This window comes from Miscanthus floridulus, chromosome 7 (genome assembly GCF_019320115.1).
Source record: "Miscanthus floridulus cultivar M001 chromosome 7, ASM1932011v1, whole genome shotgun sequence".
Taxonomy (NCBI): domain Eukaryota; kingdom Viridiplantae; phylum Streptophyta; class Magnoliopsida; order Poales; family Poaceae; genus Miscanthus; species Miscanthus floridulus.
Window position 1 is genome coordinate 4,119,544 of NC_089586.1, and position 17,757 is coordinate 4,137,300.

At 39.3% G+C, this 17,757-nt stretch overlaps 1 pseudogene; it reads left to right on the forward strand.

The window, feature by feature from the left end:
* The first annotated feature begins 296 nt into the window (after nucleotides 1-296).
* On the forward strand, nucleotides 297-1,338 carry LOC136464954 (uncharacterized; annotated as a pseudogene).
* Nucleotides 1,339-17,757: the final 16,419 nt, after the last annotated feature.

Below are 17,757 nucleotides of genomic sequence, written 5' to 3' on the forward strand. Positions count from 1 at the left end.
TAGGCTAAGTGTAGGGCTTAATTATTGCAAAAAATTTAGAATTAGCCCAATTCACTCCCCCTCTTGGGTATCTTGATCCTTTCAGTTATTTTTCTGACCAACGTTGATAATAGCAATATTATAATTTTTTATTCATGAGTTTTTCCATGCATTAATTCTATTTGTGCCCAACGGTGATATAGAATTAATGTAGAAGCATATTGTATGTTTAATTTTGATCAATGTTAAATTACGGCATGCAATTATTAAGTCAATTGTTTCTCACTTTCTCTGATGTTGTTTTAGGCTACAACCCAATGACGTTTATCTCGTCCATTCCGCCTCTCAATGGAAGACACTACAACGTATGGCGAGAAAAGCTTGAGATAGCACTTGTGATGTCCAACAATGATCTAGCACTTATCTCTCCATGTCCCACTGAGCCAGTGGACCCAGTGAGGAAAGCAAATGAGACTGATGCAGCTTTCGCTACTCTACAGTGTGACCATATAGAAGTGAGAATGAAGTACGACCTTGATCATGCGAAGTAGGATAGTTCAAACCGCTAGTGTTTGATGGTGATTAAGGGCTCCATTGAAGATCCAATAAGGGGTTCAATCCTAGAATGTACCATCGCCACTGAGTATATCAAGAAGGTGGAGAGTCAATTCACTGGCTCTTCAAAGGCTTATGCAAGCACTCTTATTAAGAAGTTAGTCAATGAGAATACTCTGGTGGAGGGATTAGAGAGCACATATTGAAGATGAGCAACACGGCATCCAAGCTCAAGCCAATGGACTTGGGGCTCAAGGATGAGTTCCTAATTCATTTGATTTTTGCATTTTTGCCCAAAGAATATGAGGCTTTTGTTGTTAATTACAACTTACAGCCAGATAAGTGGGATGTTGAGAAGCTCATTGCCATGTGTGTGCAAGAAGAAGAGAGGCTTAAGAGCTCATATGGTGACTCCGTCAACCATGTGAAGGAAAATATAAAGAAAAACTTTAACAACAAGAATGCTAAACCACAAGGGAAACATCAGTGGGACAATAGCTCCTCCAAGCAACAAGGAAAGACCCCACAGAAAGATCACCATCAGAAATCCAACTATGTTCAAGTGGACAAGGACACCTGCAGATAGTGCCACAAGACTGGACACTACCAGAAAGATTGTCCAGAGTTCCTGAAGCACCTGATCAGAAAAGGTGAGGACATTGTTACATTTGTAGATGAGTCCTTGTATTTAAGTTATGCAAAATCTACTTGGTGGATTGATTCAAGTGTAACTATTTATGTTGCAAATTCATTATAGGGATTCCATACAAGGAGGACCCTATAAAGAGGAGAAAGACACATTAAGGTGGCAAATGGAGTCAAAGCTAAAGTAGAAGCCATTGGAGAACTCCCATTACAATTAAATGATGGCTTTGTACTTAAGCTTACATATGTCCTTTATGTACCCTCTTTGTGTAGAAACTTAATAAGTGTCTCATGTTTAGACGATGATGGATATGACTTCTATTTTGATAATGGCCAATGTAAGATAATGTTTAATCATAAGTGTGTTGGTCTTGCCTTCTGACAAGACGAGCTTTATTTGTTATCGCTTTCTGAGAATGTGAATGTTGTGAGCACTAAGAATAAGAATGCCTCCTCGTCTATGAATGCAAGAAATAAGCAGAAGAGAGTTCATTATGTATCATCAAAATTATGGCACTATCGTTTATGCCATATTTCGAGGGGGGAATAGAACGATTGATTAAGAAATCAATTCTTTCGCCATTAAAATTTTTAGACTTAGAACAATGTATTGATTGCATTAAAGAAAAGTATGTTAAGAAAATAAAGAAAGATGCTAAGCGAAGCACAGGAATTTTAGAAATAATTCACATGGATATCTGTTGTCCTTTTCCTGTGAAAAATGTGGATGGTTATGATTCATTTATAACATTCACAGATGATTATTCTCGTTATGGCTATATTTATTCAATTAAGGAAAGATCAGAAGCATTGGATAAATTTAAGATATTTAAGGCTGAAGTAGAATATCAACATAATTTAAAAATTAAGATAGTAAGATCCGACCATGGGGGGAGTACTACGGTCGACATACCCCATATAACCAAGTTCCTGGACCTTTTGCAAAGTTTTTATAGGAAAATGGCATAGTTTCCTAGTACTCTACACCTGGCGAGCCTCAGTAGAATGGGGTAGCTCAAAGATGCAACTGTACCTTAATGCATATGGTGAGAAGTATGATAAGTTACTCCACTTTACCGATAAGTTTGTGAATGGAGGCGTTAAAAGCCGCTATTCATATTCTTATTCGAGAACCAAGCATATCGGTGTCCAAAACACCATATGAGTTGTGGACAGTAAGGGAACCCTCATTTAATCACTTATGTGTGTGGGGCTGTCTAGCGGAGGCTAAAGCATTTAACTCAAACATTGGGAAGCTAGACTCCAAGACAGCCAGTTGCCATTTCATTGGCTATCTAGATAAGTCAAAATGTTATTATTTCTACTGTCCTGACAGACATACGGAGTTTGTAGAAACAAGGCACGCTGTGTTCTTGGAGGATGATATGGTCAGGGGGAGCATGGTAGCATGAGAAATTAACTTTGAGGAGAAGTATAACACCCTCGGTGTTACCGCTTAAACAACTTGCTAAACTATATCATGAGCATCATGTTTTTGTGATAATGTATGTGATAAAGTGTGTAGATCAATTTTTGTAACTCAAAATGATCAATAAAAATGCTAAACGAAATTTGATTTGATAGTTCATGCATATCAAGTAGGGTTTGAAACTATTTTTTATTGAACAAAAATACTATAGAACATGTTTATGACACTTAAATAAAGTTTGAAGTGCAAACTTTGTAGATGATAATAAAATACTTGCTGTAGAAAAATAATGTTACTAGCTGGTATTTCTAGTAGTCTAGAAACGGAACTTGAAAACAAATCCAGCTCAAAAACTTAGAAATTTTCAAGTCTGCCAATAGCTAGACATTGCTATGTTTAGCAATTTATTGTGAGAGAATGGGTTAAAGGGTGGTGTAGTGTTATAGCTCGATTTGGTAGTCTCATATGCCATCTTAAACATGGTGAAGCTGGTTTGGCTCCTGGAGCAACCGTTTGGTCGTGTTGAGCACTTTAAAATTCGTGCACATCACATGTCTCGGGCTGGTTGGCCGCGTGGCCATGATCACCGCGCTCAGGCGTTCGGCGTCGCCGTGTTGATCACGCGTGCGCATGTTGCCACGCGGCCGGCCATGGCTGCCTTTGGCCTAGCTATGGCTCAGCTACCGCTGGCCCCACCGCGCCATGATGAAGCCACTACCAACGCTATCACCTTGCCATCGCGTCCACCATTGCTGCCTCACCGCGCTGCCAACCCACCTCGTGCCGTGTCACTGTCATGGCCGTCGCATCATCGTCGCATCCACGCCTATCTGCTACATCTCTGCGCTGTTGCTGGCCTAGTGCATGTCGTCTCTGCTGCGTGCACGTGGTCGAGCTCACCGTCGCCTTGTCATTAATGACACTACAGCCACGCGTGGGTCATCCGATCTCGCTGCTCACGTCCCGCCAAGGCAAGGACAAGCCGAGCCCACCTACCACGCCCCATCTATCTCTTTCTCTCTTTCTCCCTCTACTTTTAGCTGCCATTGCGGTCGTGGTCCTTATGCCCACGTCTCCACCTTTACATCCTCTTGCTGACCACCCCCACCCCACCTTGTTTATGGCTAGGCTGAGCTCCAATTTTGGAGCTTTGCTCTCGTCGTCACGCCATTAGGGCCCAACCCACCTCATCGTGGCTAGCTCCAACCTTGCCATCTCATGTCGAATTGACCACACCACTAGCCTTGCCTAGACCCCCTCTTCATCGTGCGCATGCTAGTCATAGCCCTAGTGCTGCCTCCACACCCCTGACATGGCCGTGTCGCTGCAGTTCACCGTCGAGCTCACCGTGTGCACGTGGCTAGGCTTGCTCAGGGCGTCTCCGGCCAGGTTACTGCCACGGGTAGGATCGTGGTACGTCACTTATGCTTACCCATCACCTCTATTATCTGTTGTACATTGTGGCTCACCAAAACTTGGTTGCCACCACTGTAGGTCACCGCCGCTGGGGAAAGCCCGCTCTACTTCACCCCTGTTCGTGCAACCACCGCCCATCATCGCTCGTATTCCCATAGGTGAGCATCGGTCCCCTAGCTAGGTCTACAAGGGTCTCGTGTGGTCGGCGTACCACCTAGTGCCACCACCTACTACACCGGTGAGCGCGAGGCATCTCGGGGACCTCTCCAGTGCGAAGGTGAAAAGATACGAGGGCTCCATTGCAAAGTCGATGTCTATAGAAATAGTACGTGAAGTGTCCGTGCTATTGTCTGATAACGCGAGGGCATTTTTGCAAGAGTGCTAGCGCGCACGGGCTCCCCACCGTGGGCCGCCTCCGCACGTGGGCTATGCCCCGCATGGGCCACGTTGGACCAAAATCGGTTTATCTTTTTCATGGAAAATAGAAATAGCCTTTTATTTTAATTCTGAGCTGAACTTTGGTAATTAATATAAAATAATGTAGATATCTAAAAATTGTGAACAAATTTTGTGAGGTTCCTAAAATTGTGCTCTATCTGTTAGTGTATTTAGTTCATATATGTGCTGGTTGATACCAGGAGCTATTAAATCATTTGAGAGTGCTTAATATTATTAAGTTAATTATTGTGGGAATTTTTGTGGTAGATTGGTGATAGCAAAAACCCTAAAATTTTTATAGTAGCTTCATTGTATTATTATGTGCTCATTGTAATTTTTGTAGCCCTAAAATAGACTATTTAATAGGGTAGCTAAATACCCATTAAGGCTAAATGAATAATGGCATGATATTGGTTTATAAAAAAATTAAGCACTTGTAGGGTGAGCTTGGAATCTATTTGGTAGAGATAATGATTAGCTTAGTATCTTAGTCATTAGAGTTAGCTTAGTAGTTTAGCATGTGTATTTTTATTTTAAGAGTTGTTGTTGCCAAAATACTAAGTGTTGCATCATCGTTGCATCCATGTAGAGAACAAGTTGATGGAGTTCATGACCGATGGAGAGCAGGAGTATGAGGAGGTGATCAAGGAGTATGAGGAGGAGATCCTAGAGCCATCACCGACTGAGTTAGCTGACACCCCGCCTGCCCAAGGCAAGCCCCGGTGCATAACCCTTATTTTGAATAATCACTGGATATATATGTGTGATGTGCATTTATGTTACAAGATTTATATTGAAACTACATGCATAGATAAACCTACCTATTAGTCCTACTAGCATAGGTCAAGTAACTGCTATCTTGGACTATTGGTAGCATGAGTAACCTGCCGTTACTCACAATAGGTGGTTATTATTATTACTCTCATGATAAAATGGTGAAAAGAAATGGATTCCAGACAGGGATATGGTATGAGTATTGGTGGGTGTAATAGGTTGTGTCCCATGGCCAATAGGATATAGCTTGGTTACACTATTTGATGGGGACAGGGATCCCGATCATCCATCAGGTAGAGGTAACTATCGTTGTAGCAGAGAATGACACACCAATCTAGTTTCAGATCGAAAGATCGAACCCTGTAATCTTAACACTACAACTCCTCTGGTTATCAACCGAGACACGGATCCGGTTGACCTCACCAAGAAGGCTAATCCCTATTTGTGCGATGAAGAACACAAGCAAGAACAAGAAAGAAAACAACCAAATTGCAGATGAATGATTAATCTCACGAAGTTGGGGTCTCACAAACCGATGAACGGTGAAACTATTCTTGATAGATTAATCTAAGCAAAACCCAAACCCTAATGGAGGGGTGGCAACTGTTTATGAAGACTCTAGGGTCATGCAAGACCCCTGGATGTGCCCCTAATGGGCCCAAACACGATACACGGTCCAACGGACCAAAAGACGGTGTCACAGCACCCTAGCAGATTCTAGACGCTGCCTTGTTTCAATGATTCCTGTTGATTCCAAAAGGCTTTTGACGTGATACCACTTGCATTGGCTTCCTTATCTAATTAGCTTTCCATCCATATGTGGATCGTCAAAAACAAAGCTCGGACACACCCGTGTGACCAGTTTTATGATAGACTGGTCCTGGAACCTGAGATGGGCTCCAACTTTAGTTGGACTGGGCCTCCAACTTGTGTTGGTTGTCCTTGTTGGTCTCCTCCACATTTATGTCTTTCTCCAAGTTGCTCATGACCCCTCCTATGTTCCTAAGCAAGATAACATCATTAGGTAGTAATCTATTCTCAAAAGTATGAAAAGGATCGTTTAAGAACGAGCTCACCTCTAAATTGAGTTGACGCATTTGAGATTGGGTCATTGGACCTTGCATAATGGTTGGAGGATCAGCGGGTACATCCGAAGAAGTGATGTCCTCATCATCCTCCCCCTCTTGAAACTGAGTCATCCTCGACTCAAGCTCATCTTCTTCTCCCAAATAAGGTTTCAAATCTGCAATGTTAAAGGTGGGACTAACCCCAAACTCGAGTGGCAACTCAAGTTTGTAGGCATTGTCATTTATTTTCTCAATTATCTTATAAGGACTAGCTGCTCTTGGCATTAATTTATACTTACGCAGCTCAGGAAATCTATCTTTTCTCAAATGTAACCAAACCAAATCATCCAGTTTAAGTTTAATTTCTTTTCTATCTTTACTACCAGCAATTCTATACTTTTCATTCATTCTTTCAATATTTGCTTTAGTTGTTTCGTGCAACTTACGAATGAAATTAGTACGCTCTCTAGCATCACTATGTGTTCTCTCAGTGGTAGGTAAAGGCAAAAGATCAATAGGAGTGCGGGGGTTAAAACCATACACTACCTAAAAAGGACTTACCTTGGTGGTAGAATGTTCCACCCTGTTATATGCAAACTCCACATGCGGCAAACATTCTTCCCACATCTTCAAATTGTGCTTCAAAATTGCTCTCAACATGGTGGACAATGTTTGATTCACTACCTCAGTTTGCCCATCAGTTTGGGGATGACATGTTGTAGAAAACAGTAGCTTGGTCCCCAATTTATTCCATAAAGTGCGCCAAAAATGACTCAAGAATTTTGCATTGTGATATGAAACAATAGTAGAAGGCATACCATGCAAGCAAATGATTTCTTGAAAGAAAAGGTCAGCAATATGAACAACATCATTGCTCTTATGACAAGAAATAAAATGTGCCATCTTAGAAAAATGATCAACCACCACAAAAATACTATCCCTCCTCCTCTGAGCCCTTGACAAACCCAACACAAAATCCATAGATATATCAGCCCAAGGAGTAGAAGGAACAGAAAGAGGCATATATAAACCATGTGGGTTCAACTGTGACTTAGCTTTTTGACATGTGGCACACCGAGCCATGTACCATTCTACATCCCGCCTCATCCTTGGCCAAAAGATATGTGTGGACAACACCTCCTCCCTCTTTTGGCACCAAAATGTCCCATCAATCCGCCTCCATGTGCCTCCTGCAACAATAAAAGATGAACGGAGCCAACTGGAATGCATAGGCGGTTAGCTCTAAACAAAAAACCCATCATTGATCATAAACTTATTCCATGTATGTCCCTCTCTACAATTTAGCAACACGTCCTTAAAAGCAGGATCAAGCACATATTGTTCTTTTATTGATTCAAGACCAAAAATCCGACAATCAAGTTGGGACATCAAGGTATATCGTTTAGACAAAACATCAACAATCACATTATCCTTCCCTTTCTTGTGTTTGATAATATAAGGAAAAGATTCAATAAATTCAACCCATTTAGCATGCCTACAATTCAGATTATGTTGAGAGCGAAGATACTTAAGCGATTCAAGATTAGAATGAATAACAAATTCTTTAGGCCGCAAATAATGACGCCACATCTCTAAAGAACAAATAAGTGCATACAATTCTTTATCATACGTGGAATAATTCAGAACAGGGCCATGCAATTTTTCACTAAAATAAGCAATGGGTTTACCATCTTGCATCAAAACACGCCCAATGCCAACTCCACTAGCATCACATTCTAGCTCAAAGTTTTACCAAAGTTTGGAAGTTGCAGCAATGGTGCATGTGTGAGTTTGTCCTTCAAAGCGTCAAATGACTCCTCATGTGCCTTTCCCCAATGAAACACCACCCCTTTCTTTGTCAACTCATGCAATGGGGCAGCAATGGTGCTAAAATCTTTGACAAAGCGGCGGTAGAATCCTGCAAGACCAAGAAAACTCCTCACCTGTGTGACGGTTTGGGGAACTGGCCAGCTCTTTATGACTTCAATTTTCATCTTGTCCACCTCAATTCCCTGTGGAGTTACAACATAGTCAAGAAAAGAAACTCGATCCATGCAAAAGATGCACTTTTTAAGGTTACCAAATAATCGTGCATCACGTAAAGCATTAAAAATAGCACGTAAGTGATCCATATGTTCAACAAAAGACTTGCTGTAAATCAATATATCATCAAAGTAAACTACCACAAAATGACCAATAAAAACTCTTAAAACCTTATTCATTAAGCGCATGAAAGTGCTAGGTGCATTTATCAAACCAAAAGGCATTACTAACCACTCATACAACCCAAATTTAGTTTTAAACGCGGTTTTCCATTCATCTCCAAGTTTCATTCTAATTTGGTGGTAGCCACTTCGCAAGTCAATCTTTGTGAAAATTATAGAGTCACACAACTCATCAAGCATGTCGTCTAGCCTAGGAATAGGATGATGATACCAAATAGTAATATTATTGATGGCTCTATAATCAACACACATACACCAAGTTCCATCTTTCTTAGGAACCAAAAGTACAGGAACAACACAAGGACTAAGGCTTTCATGTACATACCCATGGTCCAAAAGGTCTTAGACTTGCCGTTAAATTTCCTTAGTCTCCTCAGGATTGGTTCGATTGGCAGCACGGTTAGGCAAGGTTACTCCCAGAATCAAATCGATTTGATGCTTTATCCCTCTCATAGGTGGTAGCCCTGGGGGTATCTTAGCTAGAAAAATTTCCTCATACTCCTGCAAAAGGTTAGTGACAGCAGGAGCCTCCGAACTAACAATATCATCAAGCAAAAAGCCAAAAACATAGCTTGTTTGCATACCAAAGCATAGCAAATATCATCATCAGAAATTTCAGCAAAGTCACATTTTGTTGCTAGCATAACACCACCCTTCAATTTAATCCCCTAGGCCTTAGAAATAGATGTAGACTTATCTTTTTTAGGTGGAAGAATATAATTAGCAACTTGCTGATTTTTAGATTGAACATCATTCAAACTAGCAACACGTTCTCTATCAACTTGTACAATTTGAGTAGGGGTCAAAGGTACCAAAGCAATTTTCTTTCCTTTATGCACAAAAGTGTATTTATTACTTCTACCATGTTGTGTAGCATCATTGTCATGTTCCCAAGGATGACCCAATAAGAGTGAACAGGCTTGCATAGGTACCACATCACAATCAACAGAATCAACATAAGAACCAATGGAAAATGAAACTCTATAAGTTTGTGTTACCTTTGCTTTTCCATAATCATTTAGCCACTGAGTCCGGGACATAGGAGTGGAGGCTTGGAGTCCAAGTTTGGACGAGGACCTAGACACCCAGGACATGAGGGTGATGGGTGCTTGTGCTTGGGGTACAAGCGGGGCGTGTGTTTTTGGGGCACCCAGCTGGGCACATTGGTTCACGAATCGCCGCCGAGTCGATACGGCTTGTCTTACCTCTAGCATCATAGTAAGAACTGAAAGTGGAAAGGAGAAGAAATGGAACTGATTGCTCAACTCTTGCTTGAAAGTAGAACATGTGCTTATATAGACTGGCTAGATAATAACTTAATCCGGCTGATAATCATAACATAAATAAGGACTCACTATTAGTATTGTTTTTTGCTAAAAGAAAACCAGCAAACCATGAAGCTTTTTATATTCCTTAGAGTCGGGAAATTATTCCCACTAGTCGGATAAGTCTTGCGAGTACATTGTGTACTCAGGGTTTATTTACCCCTGTTGTAGGTGATGCTTGATAAGAACTGTTGTGCGGAGGATTGTTCTGGTGAGCTCAGATGGATCCTTATTCTTATCTCTAGATGTTTATTTTAAATTCCGTTGTTTATCATTCCACACTCTAACATTCGGTATTGTAATAATGTAATTTAAGAAACTCTGATGTATGAAATGAACAAGTATTGTAACTCGTTCTCATTATTGGATCCTGGGGAAAAATGTGGATCTTTTGGGTTCTCCTTTGGGGTGTGCCCGACGAATACCGCCCGCTGTAGCTTGCTTTCGGGGTGCTTAGTGTCTGGTGGAAGATGAACACCTCCGTAAGCATGTTATTTCAGGCGGTTCTGCCATAATCCCACCACATTTGATGAAGCCATGAGAAGCACTCACTCATCAAAGTGGCTTGAAGCCATGCAAGATGAAATAAGATCAATGAGTACCAACAATGTTTGGGACGTAGAAAAAATTTCTAAAGGAGCCAAGATAGTAGGCTGTAAATGGGTCTACAAAATTAAATATGACTCTAAAGGGAATGTTGAAAGATTTAAAGCGCAATTTGTGGCAAAAGGATTCATGCAAAGAGAAGAAATATACTATAATGAGACATTTTATCTAGTCTCATGTAAGCATTCCTTTAGAATCATAATGGCATTAGTGGTGCAATATGATTTAGAATTACATCAGATGGATGGAAAGACGGCTTTCCTTAACGGGGATTTAGATGAGAATGTCTACATGCAAAACCAAAAGGTTTTGTCATGAAAAGAAAAGCACATATGGAATGCCGCCTGAAGAAATCCATTTATGGCTTAAAACATGCTTCTAGACTGTAGTATTTAAAGTTTGATGGAACGATAAGAAAGTTTGTGTTTAAAGAGAATGTTGAGGACAATTGCATTTATACAAAGTTCAAGAATGGGAAATTCATTTTCCTAATCCTATATGTGGATGACATCTTACTTGTTAGTAGTGATGTTAATCTACTACTAGAGACGAAGAAGTTCTTGTCCTCAAATTTTGACATGAAAGATCTTAGTGAAGCTTTGTTCGTTTTAGAGATAGAGATTCACCAAGATAGAAGAAATGGAGTTTTAGGATTTTCACAAAAGGCATACTTAGAAAAGGTTCTAAAGAAATATAGTATGCATGCCTATAAGCCTTCACCTGCTCCTATAGTCAAGGGCGATAGTTTTGGTGAATTCTAATGTCCCAAGAACCAATATGAGATCGATCGAATGAAAGCGAGTTCCCTGACTTAGTTTAAGTAATAGAGGTGAGATCAAGGGGGAGAATATTAGGTTGATCTCCACTAAGTCGGCCCAACGGTTGTTTGCACCAAAATCTAGAAAGAAGAAAGTGGGAACTCGAAGATTCTAAGATTGTATCATCACAGAATCGATCAGATGTGAATCGATATCGACTGGTTTTGATGCAGTGTCGGAATCAGCTATTTATAGATGACGTCAGCAGACAACATCAATGGACTATGTACAGATGGCGTCGGGGGAAAAATATGTTGGACTCTACAAAAAGGAAAAGATTAGGGTCCAAGTTATTTTTAAGTTAGGAATGTTTTCTTTTGTTCTAAGAATTGTAATGAGTCGTATTTAAGTAGGATTCATGTTTAGGTTTCGGGTATAAATATCAAAACCCGGCTATTGTACACAGGCAACCAATCAATCAATACAATTACTTTTCTGGCTTCACGCCAACCCTTAGGAGTAGAGTACTGTAGATCTCGATGAGTTCTTCAACAAGCAGGGCTGCATCGACCGATCGACCTCTGGCTTGTCTGTGAGTACCGTCACGACTTGTATCATACCTATAAAGCTGCATCAGCCGATTGATATTTTACGAGTATAATATAAGTTAGTTATTGATTTGTATCATTATTTGTAAGGTTGCATCAGCTGATTGATCTCTTATGAATCATAATATAGATCAAAGTTATCAATCTTGTGTTAAATAACTTGTTGTTTAACACAATATCACCAGTTTTTGAATCTGCTAAGATTAGTAAGATTTTTCTTGCTGTTTTTGGTTGATTCACCTATTAGCGATCTTGTTATAATTAATGTTCCATTAATTATAACAACTCACCTGATTGAGATAGAGATAGATCAACCTCATATGATCACAATTGATCGTCTTCTAGTCTGGTCACACTTTAAAGCTCATAATTGATGGCTTAATTTTGCTAGATCGACTGTTTTATTTCTATTCCAATCAAACATAGTACGCATCCAAAGGCATGTTTCAATCTTGAATAAACTCATTAGTTAATGAGATCTAATCTAATGACACTAGTAAGACTTTGGATTAGAGATCATTGATTAGTGGTTTTGTTCATGATTGAGATATGAACTCAGTTTGTTTGCTATATATGCATTGGCTATTTTAGCTGATTTGCCTGTGCTTTCATACATATAGCATGCTTTTCATGAACCTATCGATATATAGATGGTTTTATAGATTCTTTGGTTCCAAATCCTTAGGGAAAAGGAGTTGAAGAAAGTTATGATTTTGACATCACAAAATCAGACAAGCACTCTGATTTCCTGCTTGAGAAAGGATAGATCAAATTGCCCACCAATCATGTTATATTACCTCCTGATCAGTTGAAAAATAAGAAGTTCTACAAATTTCATAACACTACTTCTTATTCTACTAATGAGTGCAGAATTTTTCGACAACATATACAAAGGGCTATTCAGTAAGGGAAGCTTAAATTTGATACACCTCGGAAGATAAAAGTTGATGATAATCCTTTCCCAAAAGATCAGAATATGGTTGATGCTAAGTTGCTCAAAGGGAAGACTAAAGTTCTAACATCAACTAGGGCAAAAGAAACTAGAACAGTTGATCCAGAGATGTAAATATCGGCTGATGAATATAGAGAAGTTAAAAGGCGTCGTGATCAACAGAAGAGCCGATATGAGTAGGGAGAGACATCAAGAAAGGGGGCAATGAGGCCACGTGTTACATCTCAAATCTTGTTGAATAAATAACAATGGTAGAAAGAAAGGTATTATCAGCGTTGGTTGGAAGAGAAAGAATATCAGCATCAACAAGAAGAAGAGAGGTATGAAAGAGAACAAGCTGAATTACATTGAAATTATCCTTTTTCAGACATTGTTAGAATGAAGGTTTGAAATTGCATACTAGAAATAGTTGTCCAGAGTATAGTGAACAATATTAGGAGTTTAGGCAATCTCAAGCCAATCGTCGGTCTATCCATGCTCGAATTGAGTGTCATCATGATAATATGGATCGATGCTTAAAAAATAGAAGTATTCATGATCGGCTTGGGAAGTGAGTGGTTGATCAAAATTGGGTTGATTATGAAGAGGAAGGTGATGAGGAAGAGTATGTTTGGCAGAAAGAGAAATGGTGTCTAGGAGGTTTAACAAGAAGTTAGAAAAGAAGGGTACAACGCTTAAGGAATAGAGAGCTAGAACATGCTCAGAAATCTGGTAACCCTCGAATATGGTGTGCTAAACAAACAACCAATAAAGGTCAACCATCAGCTAATATCCAAATGGCTTTTCTTTTATCGTCAGAATTTAGAGCTCCAGCATATCAAGAAGTCTATTCAGATTTTAATGAATCAGAATATGAGGAGATGATTGCCAAATTGATAGTGATACAACAAGCTATATTTGATAAGCCAGTCAAGCGTCGACACTTGAAGGCTTTATATGTGAAAGGTTTTGTTGATGGGAAGCCGATTAGTAAAATGTTGGTGGATAGAGATGCTTCTATTAATCTTATGACTTATACTACTTTTTGCAAGCTTGGTAAGGGACCAGGAGATTCAATTGAGACTGACATGATGCTTAAGGATTTTGGAGATAGCGCATCTAAGACCAGGGGGGCAATAAACATTGAATTGACAATTGGAAGTAAAACTTTACGCACTATATTCTTTGTCATTGATGGAAAGAGTTCATACAGTTTACTCCTTGGTCATGATTGGATTCATGCAAATTGTTGTGTACCGTCGACTATGCATCAATGCTTCATTCAATGGCATGGAGATGATGTTGAGTTGGTTCATGCTGATGATTCTATGAGTATAGCAATAGCTGACCCAATGTATTGGGAACTAGAAGATTTCAAGTGTTTTTTCTAGCAAGTGATGGGAAGGAGGCTTCACTAAGATCAATGATGAAAGCCAACAGCCAATCCAAGCAGTCGGTTCTGAGAGTTTGTTTTAATGGATAATCCAATAGATGGTACAGATGGTAAACTAGTACATGACTTTACGTCGGCCGATAAATTAGAGGAGATAGATATTGGTCATGGAGATAGGCCTAGACCGACGTATGTAAGTGCAAAGTTGGATCCTGAGTATAAGCGAGAGTTGATAGATTTATTAAAGGAATTTAAAGATTATTTCGCTTGGGAATATTATGAGATGCCTGATCTAGATCGATCAATTGTTAAACATCGGCTGCCAATCAAACCTAGATATCGGCCATTTAAACAAGCTCCGAGGAGATTTAACCCAAATGTTCTTGATGGTATTAAAAAGGAGACTAAAAGATTACTAGAAGCAAAATTTATCCGACCGTGTCGTTATGCAGAGTGGATATCAAATGTTGTTCCTATGTATAAGAAAAATGGAAGTTAAGAGTTTGCATTGATTTTAGAGATCTAAACAAGGCTACAATCATGGATGGTTATCTGATGCCAATAGCCGATATGTTGGTAGATGCAGCAGCCGGGCACAGGGTTATTAGTTTTATGGACGACAATGCAGGATATAATCAAATTTTTATGGCTGAGGAAGATATAGCAAAAACAACTTTTAGGTGCCCTAGTGCAATCGGCTTATTTGAATGGGTTGTGATGACTTTTGGTTTGAAGAATGCTAGTGCAACTTATCAGAGGGCAATAAATTATATTTTTTATAAGTTGATCGGTAAGATTATTGCAATTTACATTAATAATGTGGTGCTGAAATCCAAAGGTTACAAAGAACATCTAGCTGATTTGCAAGAGACTTTGGAGAGCACAAGAAAACATGGTTTAAAGATGAATCCTAATAAGTGTGCCTTTGGAGTATCAGTTGGATAATTTTTGGGTTTTATGGTCCACGAGAGAGAAATTGAAATTGTTCAAAAAAAGTATAAAAGCAATTGATGAGGCAGTACCCCCGACTACTAAAACAGAGTTACAATCTTTGCTTGGTAATATTAATTTTATTAGAGGGTTTATTTTAAATTTATCAGAAAGGATTCTGTCATTTTTTCCTTTGTTGAAGTTGAAAAATAATCAAGAATTTAAATGGGGTGACGGACAACAAAAGGTATTTGAGGATATAAAAGAATATTTGAAGTGTCCACCTGTGCTGATCCCTCCTCAACAAGGTAAACCTTTTAAGTTGTATATATCGGCCGATAGCTAAACAATTGGATCGGCCTTAATATAAGAGTTTAAAGGAAAATAACGAGTTATTTTCTATTTAAGTAGAATGCTTTTGGATCCAGAAACAAGATATTCTCCTATTGAAAAGTTATGCTTATATTTCTCTTGCACTAAGTTGCGACATTACTTGTTATCGGCTGAGTGTATAGTTGTTTCTAAGGCTGATGTGATCAAGCACATGTTGTTAATGCCAATATTAAATGGGAGAATGGAAAGTGGATTCTTGCATTATCGGAATTTGATTTGAGGTACGAATCAGCTAAAATAGTCAAGGTTGGCTCTTTTAGTCGAAACAGGGGATAAACAGATCAACATGCTGGTTCTCACTAGTTTCACATAGGATATATGTTTCAAATAGTGACATTTAGATTACAAGTTCAAAACATTCTAAATTGCCTTCAAAGCTTTTAGCCAGATGGCGTCAACTTCTGCAATTTGTTGCCTATCTTTTTTGGCTGAACCAAGGATGTTTTCGAGGTTGCTGCGGATGGCTTTACCCTCTTTGACTTTGGTCAACATCTCCTATTTCTTTTGCTTGATGACATCAGGTATTTGAGCTAGGTTGGACTCATGACGATCAATGACAGCCTTCACATTCTCTAGTTCTTTCTTGAGTTTGGCGCGCTTAGCTCTAAGTTGATTCAGCTCTGGTTCAATCTTGAAGGGAGAGTTCTTCAAATCATCAATTAGCTATGCTAGCTCTTTGGCTTCTTGTTTATTGGAGTTTTTCTTGGCCAATAAAGCTTCATGATCAGCTAGGTTTCTCTTAGCCCTTTTCACTCTTGGAGCTTGATCTTCAATGATGGATAAAGGTGTCAAAGCTTCGATGAGATCTAGGGACAAATTATCTTTGACAGCTAAGAAGATTCTTCGCATTGGATCTGCATCTTGGACCAAATTGGCTATATCCTTTTTAAGCATTGGCAATATGTTCCTTAGCTAATTTCTGATATCTTCTGATAAAGTCTCTTGGAGAGAGGTGACTGATGAGCTAATCTCACCTTAATCTATGTATTCTTCAAAGTTGAAGGAGTAGCTCAGAGCTAGAGAATTAAGTGTCTATATATGAGCAAAGGAGATCTTATTATAAGGATCAAATCAGTTGATAACAAGATAAATGGTGAAGTAAACACAATACCTTTTCTGGAAGAGGCTCTAGTTGAAGAGAAGGAACAACCGATGATGTGCCAACATCTTTTTCAACAATCATTTAAATCAGCTCTAAGTTTTTAGGGATAGTGTCTGCAAGCATCAAGGAGTGTTTTAGTTTATGTTTACAATGAAACGATAGATGAACATGAGAATTTCTTGCCATCAACAGTTGGCTGAGCTAGAGAATTGGTAGTTTGGGCATCAGCGTAAGCAGGATGATCATCAACTGATGAATTATCAGACCTTTATTCTTGTGCAAATGTCTTTTCAGGTAGAGTCTGACAAGGTAAATGGTTAGAAGAGAATAAAATTATATTAAATTAGGAGGCTTAAGAGGATACCTTGGTAGCATCAGGAGGTGAAATAGAGAGATGCTCATCTTCTATCACCTAAAGTCTGTTAGAAACATCAGTTGTTTCAACTATAATCGACTCTTTAGGGGGAACAATCGATGAGAGGTTGGTGGATGCTGATTCAAGTGCCTAGGACAGTAGTTTAATAGCTAAAACAGACTGGGATGCAATACTTGATGGCTACAAAAAGGAATTGGATTAGAAATTAAATATTAATGTGAGAAGGGAGATCAGTTGATTTACGTGAGCAGCTAATGGTTTGGTTCTGTAGAGTCTTTTCCCAGTGGTCGTTTTCTAAGTCACACCTCTAGCTGCCTTGCGTTTGGAAGACTGGTATGTAAGTATTGCTAGAGCAACTGTGGTCTTCATTAGCTTCTTTAAGATGGGTGCTGTGGATCCCATTCTTGATGCTGAACATGGTGGATAGTATTCTATGGGATGCCCCTTCCTGTCCATGCTTGGGGAATCAAATTCGGTGTCCTGGAAAAGTTTGTTAGAATAGTTGGCAGGAGAATTTATTGAATAATTTTTCTAAAAAGAAATGGTAAGTTACCTCACTGTCAGAAGCAAAATCTTCATCCAAAGCTATGCAGGTTGAAAGAGATGGGAGTGTCATTCTTGCCACAAGAAGTCAAATAGGTTGAAAGAGAAGGTGACTCTTGTCCAGTCATGCAAGCAAAAGGAAGGAAGATCTGATCCTAGTTGCAAGACTCTAGAGGCTTCCATTACTTCACTAATACCTTTTCTTGGCTTCAGTGTATTTTTGAACAACAGTTGAGGAGGCAGTTGACCAAGGACGAATTCGTA